This window comes from Cryptomeria japonica, chromosome 2 (genome assembly GCF_030272615.1).
Source record: "Cryptomeria japonica chromosome 2, Sugi_1.0, whole genome shotgun sequence".
Classification (NCBI taxonomy): Eukaryota; Viridiplantae; Streptophyta; class Pinopsida; order Cupressales; family Cupressaceae; genus Cryptomeria; species Cryptomeria japonica.
The window spans coordinates 430,073,567-430,082,848 of record NC_081406.1 but is presented as its reverse complement, the minus strand read 5'-3'; positions in this window follow the sequence as shown (position 1 = coordinate 430,082,848).

Below are 9,282 nucleotides of genomic sequence, written 5' to 3'. Positions count from 1 at the left end.
GACATGGAAAAGACTCGGGAAGAGAGCTTGCTCATGGGAGAGAGAAGCCAAGGAGACCACGAGAGTGCTAAAAGTGGGACAACGCTGAATAGGCGGGAGGAGCCTATGCATATAAACAGAGATATATATCCAATTGCAATGAAGGAATGTGCCAAAGATTGAGAACAATGGCACAAATCCTAGTAACGTGCACTTCGGGACCAACGCATCACCGGAAGACAACCGCAAAACATCAAAAGAGTTGCGATGCTCCGCAACCTATGTGCAAAGCAGTCGCACACCGGGTAAGGGAGTGAGAGCCACAAACATAGCTGGGTGAGGCGCTCACTCCGCTATTTAATATCTCGTTAATACCACTGAGGAAATGGCACAAGCACACACACACAAGCATACTCAGAAGAGTACAGTTCGAGTGACAAGTCAAATCCAAGAGTTCCAAAGAGTACCTCCAGGAACAATCGGGAACAAGACCGATTACAAGTCGTCAAGTCTGTTACTGGGCAAACACAAGATGCACATAGGAAATCGATCAGCCCTCACAATGGCCCAAGGCCAAAGATCAAACTGCTATGATTTACCCCAACAATCATCATGCCACTCTTTGCAGAGAGGTGATAGAGGCCAACGAGCCTATGCATAGCAATTAAGGTGTAAAAAGGGCTTTGAAGGTAGGAAGCCTAGATGAAAGAGGCTACGAGGTCACCTCGAAGTGGTCCAAGAATCGGGTGTGCTTGGGGTGACTACCAGTGCCCACCCCTTATCCCATGATGCATCTGATACATAGAAACTTCCAAGGCGGCCAAGGAGCCTCCCCGCATAGCAATTGGGGTGTGAGGTGACAGATGCAGCATTGATAGCAATCGAGGTGTGAGGCTAAGGATGTAGAAGTGAGAGGCGATGGATGTAGTAGAGATAGCAATCGGGGTGTGAGATGCAGCAGAGATAGCAATCAAGGTGTGCGGTGAAGGGTGCAGTGGGAAGGGCCCAACAGCTAGATGCCTGAAGTGATAGATGCAGCAGTGATGACAACCGGGCTATGAGGAGAGGAGGGATGCAGCTAAGAAAGCAATCAAGGCTTGAGGCAAGGGATGCAGCAAGGATAGAAATCATGTTGTGAGGCAAGATTCCAATGGCTAAATGTGAGAGGCTACAAGGTCAACTTAGAGAGGTCTATGCATGTGAGAGGCTGTAAGAAAGGTTGATTCAGAGCGGTCTATGCATCGGGCGCACTTGGGGCGACTACCAGTGCCAACCCCTTATCCCACAACACATCTAACAAAGAGAATGTTCCAAGGTGGCCAAGGAGGTTACCAACCAAGGGATGCAGTAGCGATAACAAATATAGTTCTGAGGTGGTCGAGAAGCCTCACTACATAGGAATTGGGATGCAAGGTGAGGGATGCACTGCGAAGGCCCCGATGGCTAGACGGAAGAGGCTACAGGGCCACCTTAGAATGGTCCAAGAATCAGGTGCAATTAGGGCGACTACCAGTGCCAACTCCTTATCCCACAATGCATCCAACATAAAGATAGTTCTGAGGCAGCTGAGGAGCCTCACCGTATAGCAATCGGGATGCAAGGTGAGGGATGTGGCGGGAAGTCCCCAACAGCTAGATAGAAGAGGTTGCAGGGCTACCACGAAATGGTCTGGGCATTGGATGCACTTGGGGCGAGTACCAGTGCCAACCCCTTATCCCACGATGCATCCAATATAGAGATAGTTCCAAGGCGGTCTAGGAGCCTCACCACATAGCAATTGGGGTGTGAGGCGACGGATGTGGCAAGAAGGCTGCAATGGCTAGACAAAAGAGGCTTCAGGGCTGCCTCAGAATCGTCCAAGCATCAGATGTGCTTGGGGTGACTACTAGTGCCAACCCCTTATCCCGTGATGCATCTAATAGATAGATAGTTCAAAGGTGGCCGAGGAGCCTCACCGCATAGCAATCGGGGTGCGAGGTGAGGGATGCGGCGAGAAGGCCCCAATAGCTAGATGGAAGAGGCTTCAGGGATGCCTCGGAATGGTCCAAGCATCGGACGTGCTTGGGGCGCTACCATTGCCAACCCCTTATCCCACATTGCGTCTGATACACAGATAATTCCAAGGTGGCCGAGGAGCCTCAGTGCATATAAATTGGGGTGCGAGGTGAGGGATGCGATGAGAAGGCCCCAACGGCTAGATGGAAGAGGCATTAGGGCCTCCTCGGAATGGTCCAAGCATTGGACACACTTGGGGCAACTACCAATGCCAACCCCTTATCTCACAATGCATCCGATACAAAGATAGTTCCAAGGTGGCCGAGGAGCCTCACCGCATAGCAATTGGGGTGCGAGATGAGGGATGCGGTAAGAAGGCCCCAACGGCTAGATGGAAGAGGCTTCAAGACCACCTCGAAATGGTCCAAGCATTGGACACACTTGGGGCAACTACCAGTTCCAACCCCTTATCCAGCGATGCATCCAATATGAAGATAGTTCCAAGACGGCCGAGGAGCCTCACAACATAGCAATCAGGGTGCGAGGTGAGGGATGCAGCGAGAAGGCCGTTAGGCAGCCGAGGAGCCTGACCACATAGCAATCAGGGTGCAAGGTGAGGAATGTGGTGAGAAGGTCCCAACAGCTAGATAGAAGAGGCTATAGGGCCGCCTCAGAATGGTCCAAGCATCAGACGCGATTGGGGTGACTACCAGTGCCAACCCCTTATCCCGCGATGCATCCGATATAGAGATAGTTCCAAGGCGGCCGAGGAGCCTCATGGCATAGCAATCAGGGTGCAAGGTGAGGGATGCAGTGAGAAGGCCCCAATGGCTTGAAAGAAGAGGCTTCAGGGCCACCTCGGAATGGTCCAAGCATTGGATGCGCTTGGGGCGACTACCAGTGCCAACCCCTTATCTCGTGATGCGTTTGATATGAAGATAGTTCCAAGGCAGCCGAGGAGGCTCACCACATAGCAATTGGGGTGTGAGGTGAGGGATGTGGCGAGAAGGCCCCAACGACTAGACAGAAGAGGCTATAGGGCCGCCTCAGAATGGTTTAAGCATCGAATGCACTTGGGGTGACTACCAGTGCCAACCCCTTATGCGTCTGATACACAGATAGTTCTAAGGCGGCCGAGGAGCCTCACCGCATAGAAATTAGAGTGCAAGGTGGGGGATGCGGCGAGATGGCCCCAATAGCTAGATGGAAGAGGCTGCAGGGCTGCCTCAGAATGGTCCAAGCATCGGATGTGCTTGGGGTGACTACCAGTGCCAACCCCTTATCCTGCGATGCGTCTGATACACAGATAGTTCCAAGGTGGCCAAGGAGCCTCACCGCATAGCAATTAGTGTGCAAGGTGGGGGATGTGGCGAGATGGCCCCAACAGTTAGACAGAAGAGGCTACAGGATCACCTTGAAATAGTCCAAGCATCGGACGCGCTTGGGGTGACTACCAGTGCCAACCCCTTATCCCATGATGTAACCAATACACAGATAGTTCCAAGGTGGTCGAGGAGCCTCACCGCATAGCAATCAGGGTGCAAGGTGGGGGATGTGACGAGATGGCCCTAATGGCTAGACGGAAGAGGCTGCAAGGCCGCCTCGGAATAGTCCAAGCATCAGATGCGCTTGGGGCGACTACCAGTGTAAACCCCTTATCCTGCCATGCGTCTGATACACAGATAGTTCCAAGGCGATGGAGGAGCCTCACCGCATAGCAATTGGGGTGCGATGCAAGGTATGCGGTGAGAAAGCCCCAATGGCTAGATGGAAGAGGCTTCAAGGTTGCCTCGGAATGGTCCAAGCATCGGACGCGGTTGGGGTGACTACCAGTGACAACCCCATATCCTGCGATGCATCTGATACACAGATAGTTGCAAGGCGGCCGAAGAGCCTCACCGCATAGCAATTGGGTTGCGAGGTGAGGGATGCAGCGAGAAGGCCCCAATGGCTAGATGGAAGAGTCTCACAAGAGAGAGAGTCGGCACATAGCAATCGGGTTTCTTGAATGTTTAGGGACCGAGCTCACTTGCGGATAGGGCGAAATTTGCCAAGCAACCCAAAAGCTAGATGGGGGCTCGAATCAAATGGCCTAGGCGGCCACAACAAGGATGTGTTGGATCAACTACCAGTGCCAAACCATTCAGCAAGATGAGTCTTTGTCAAGGCCAGATAGAGATTCTCAGAGAGTGCCCACATAGCATTTAGGAGTCCTACCGCGTCCCTCACACTCGACAAATGGTGGTGCACATTTATAAATCTGAGTGATCCAACCATTTCGAGCACCAACATCAGTCGAGATAGAGGGGCACAGGGGGAGCTACATGAGACAACACAGTCCCCTATATAAGTTGTCATGGGGCTAGACCGACCTGCTGCCCAAACAAGCTTTTTCCTTCCAAAGGAGGTCCAACCTCATGCGGCACTAGCAAACCTTACTCATGACTTCCATTGCAGACAAGTCCTTTCTTGTTTCCAGACTACACTATACCTCTTCAAGTGTCCACCACCTGACCACATTAACACACACCCATGCAGAATAGAAGTGCATACCAACCCTCTCACGGGTTTCTTTCATCCTGATGCTCCTAGCACTCCCTTCAAGTCCCTGACTCTACTCTAGCACTATCTTGTCGCACCATCCTTGCACCCCTGGTACAAGCTTATAGGTCTCCTCGATGCCTTCGTCTTCTTGAGTTCCCCATAAGACCCTGACTACTAACATTGACCCATCCAGAACTCCTTAAGTCCTCTGGCTCCAACTCTGCACACTCCCTGAGCATGCTTCCTGTTTGTCCATCTCCACACAATGAACACAACACTGGGGCAATAGATAGCTTTATTGTTATGAAGAGATGGCCCCTGGCTCGATCTACAAACAATTCCAACGCTGTCGCTGGTCACTATCCCAAATACTTCCCAAGCATCCGATTTCAAGTTCCTACCCCTACATCAACGTCCACTCTTGAAACACCAGTACAGATACCACTGCACCTCGCCCCTGGCGATAGCTTCTCATATAGACTCCTGATCCACGAAGACCTTGTCTCCTTCGGAACTCTACCTAGCACACCACTGACTCTCTAATGAGCCCGCGACGGCTTACCCAGTACACAACTCAGAACCCCTTCCTGAACGAGGACTCCAAGTCACACTGCTTTGGGCCCTTCGCCTATGCCTACATGGCTTCACTGGTGAACCCGGTTCCCTGTACATCCCATGCACAATAACCAGCTCCATGCAAACACCCAGTGTAAGTCTCTCAGACTGACAAAACACCTTGCACTCCTACTTGGGCACCAAGCTCTTCGCTCCATGATCCAATCCAATATCCTTGGTCGCTGAACTCTCCTTCAACTCGGCTGTGCTCCCAGAACAACTTGCCTATGGACCATGTCCTCTTTTCGGTCATGCAACTCATCCATCTTTGTCACCCTCTTGGACTCGCCTCATGGCTCGGCTCCACATGAGCACACTTTCAGAACCCAGTCCCTACTGCCACATTTGACCCCCACTCTAGGGGCTTGAGATCCCGGATCTCAATGCAAATCCCACTTTAGGTAACCTAGGTGTGTGCCCAGCTTGTTCGACAAGACACATGGACTTCTGGCCCTGCAACTCAACCCACATAGCCTGCCCAGCTCTCAAGCTCCAACATTCCGATATAGATAGCCCATCGCACGGCCATCCCCCTTACAAGATCTTGGGTACTCCATTTCCCCAACCGGGACAATCCATTGCACGATCATCCTTCTCGCAAGAGCCTAGGTACTCCACTTCCCTAGTCCTCGGGTCATCGATAACTCCCTGGGAGTCATCCCCAACATTAGCTTAGTTACTCCACTTCACTGAGATAGGGACCATGAGAATGCATCCACCAGTAAACCTCACCATCCAATGATAAGGCGGGGTTACTCTACTTCACCCCTAATGTCCATGTAGGACCTCTATCTCCCTGAGACTAGAGGGCAGGGTTACTCTTCTTCACCCCTAGGAGGAGGTGTCTACCATAGACCACCTTGGTGCACTCCTGGCACTTGGCTATTCTTTCAACTGACCCCCATATATAAGTTTTTCGTCAAATTCTCACACAACTGTAGCTTGGCATTAACCCTTTGTCAATCACCACAACTTCCACCTGCTGAGAATAACAAGGGACTTACAACCCCAGAAGCCTACTGATCTCCCCGAGACAGTAGCCCCTTACATAAGTTATTTGTCTAATTCTCACACATTCGAAGAATGGTCATCAAATCGGACAATAGCCCAAACTTTCAACTTCCATCCCAGAGAGCCCAAGAGCTATCTAAAACGTCCATGGCCAAAACTTGATCGTGGCTATACCAGTCTGCCAAGCAACCTACAAGGTAGACTGAAGCTCTAGTCAAATCACCTTTGTGGCTACTGCAAGGACATGTTGGAGCAAATACCATTGCCAAACGATTCCGCAAGTTGAGTCCATACCAAGGCCGCATAGAGATTCTCGATGAGCTGGTGCATAGCAATCAAGAGACTTGTCGTGTCCATCATAATCGATAAATCCTGGTGCAAGATTTTTGCATCCGAGCGCTCCAACCAATTGAGCACCAGCATCAATAAACATAAAGGGCCACGTGGGGAGGATGATCGAGAACAATACCTCCCCTATATAAGTTTTCATGGGGCTAGACCGACCTGCTACCCAAACAAGCTTTTAACTTCCAAAGGAAGTCCAACCTCATGCGGCCCTGGCAAACCTTACTCACGACATCCATTGCGGACAAGTCCTTTCTTGTTCCTAGACTATGCCATCCCTTTTCAAGTGTCCACCACCTGACCACATTAACACACACCCATGCTGAATAAAAGCGCATGCCAACCCTCTCATGGGTTTTTTTCATCCTGATGCTCCTAGCACTCCCTTCAAGTCCCTGACTCTACTCTAGCATTGTCTTGTTGCACCACCCTTGCACCCCTGGTACAAGCTTATAGGTCTCCTCTATGCCTTCATCTTCTTGAGTCCCCCATAAGACCCTAACTACTAACACTGACCCTTTCGGAACTCCTGAAGTCCTCCAGCTCCAACTCTGCACACTCCCTGAGCATGCCTAGTACTCCCATAGCACTGGCACCCCATGTTGGCCTGCCTCAGCTCCTCTAAACCCTCAAGCACCAAACATATCTCATGGGACGACTAGACTCCCTAAGATAGCTTCCTATTTGTCCATCTCCACACAATGAACACAATACTGGGGCAATAGATAGCTTTATTGTTATGAAGAGACGGCCCCTGGCCTGGTCTACAAACATTTCCAGCTCTGTCACTAGTCACTACCCTGAATACTTCCCAAGCATCCAATTACAAGTTCTTTCCCCTAGGTCAATGTCCACTCTTGAAACACCGGTATAGATACCATTGCACCTTGCCCCTGGTGATAGCTTCTCATATAGACTCCTGATCCATGAAGACCCTCTCTCCTTCAAAACTCAACCTGGTGCACCACTGACTCTCTCATGAGCCCACAACGGCTTACCCAGTACATGGCTCAAAACCCCTTCTTGAATGGGGACTCCAAGTCACACTGCTTTGGGCCCCTGGCCTATGCCTACATGGCTTCACTAGTGAACCCGGTTCCCTGTACATCCTATGCACAATAACCAGCTCCATGAAAACACCCAGTCTATGTCTCTCAGACTGACAAAACACCTTGCACTCCTACTTGGGCACCAAGCTCTTCGCTCCATGATCCAATCCAATATCCTTGGTCGCTAAACTCTCCTTCAACTTGGTTGTGCTCCCAGAACAACTCGCCTATGGACCACGTCCTCTTTTTGGTCATGCAACTCATCCATCTTTGTCACCCTCTTGGACTTGCCTCATGGCTCGGCTCAACATGAGAATGCTTTTGGAACCCGGTCGCTACTGCCACATTTGACCCCCACTCTAGGACCTTGAGATCCCGGATCTCAATGCAAATCCCACTTCAGGTAACCTAGGTGTGCACCTAGCACATCACCCCACTTGTTCCACAGGACACATGGACTTCTGGCTCTTCAACTCAACCCACATAGCTTGCCCAACTCTCAAGCTCCAACATTCCGACATCGATAGGCCATTGGGCGGCCGTCCCCTTACAAGATCTTGGGTACTCCACTTCCCCAACCGGGACAATCCATTGCATGATCGTCCTCCTCGAAAGAGCCTAGGCACTCCGCTTCCCTAGTCCTTGGGTCATAGACAACTCCTCGAGAGTCATCCCTGACATTGGCTCAGTTACTCCACTTCACTACGATAGGGACCATGAGAATGCATCCACCAGTAAACCTCACCATCCAATGATAAGGCGGGGTTACTCTACTTCATCCCTAATGTTCATGTAGGACCTCCATCTCCCTGAGACTAGAGTGTAGGGTTACTCTTCTTCACCCCTAGGAGGAGGTGTCTATGACAGACCACCTTGGTGCACTCTTGGAACTCAACTATTCTTTCAACTGACCCCCATACATAAGTTTTTCATCCAATTCTCACACAACTGTAGCTTGGCATTAGCCATTTGTCAATCACCACAACTTCCACCTCTTGAGAATAACAAGGGACTTACAACCCTAGAAGCCTACTGATCTCCCCAAGATAGCAACCCCTTACATAAGTTATTTGTCTGATTCTCAAACAGCCGAAGTCTGGTCATCGAATCGGGTCAAAGACCACAACTTCCGACTCTACCCATATTGCAAGTCATTGAATTGAACATCAGCCCTCGAGTTGGACTCCATGCATATGTCAAGTCATCGGACCCAACTTCCGCCTTCCTTCGCATGGCAGGCCATCAACTTGGTCATCAAACCCAACTTCTACCTTCCTGTGCATGGGAGGCCATCAACTCAGTCATCGGACCCAACTTCTGCCTTCCTGCACATGGCAGGCCATCAACTTGGTCATCGGACCCAACTTCTGCCTTCCTGCGCATGGAAGGCCATCAACTCGGTCATCCGACCCAAATTCCACCTTCCTGCGCATGGTAGGTCATCGAACCCAAATTCTGACCTCATGAGTATGCCTACATATCAAATCGTTCATTGGACCCAACTTCCAACTTCATCCATACCGTAGGGTCTTTGAGGTTGGTGCAGTGTGCTCAACCCGGGGAGTCGACCCATAGAAGCATACACCTCCCCTATATAAGCTATTTGTCTGAGTCCCACACCTATGTAGTTTGCACCTCTGATCAGGACATCGACCCCAACTTCCGAACTCGACTGCAATGACTGCACTAGTGCCTTCGTGCGCACCTTGCAATGCACAGTGCCAACATTTGCTGTAAGGGGCTA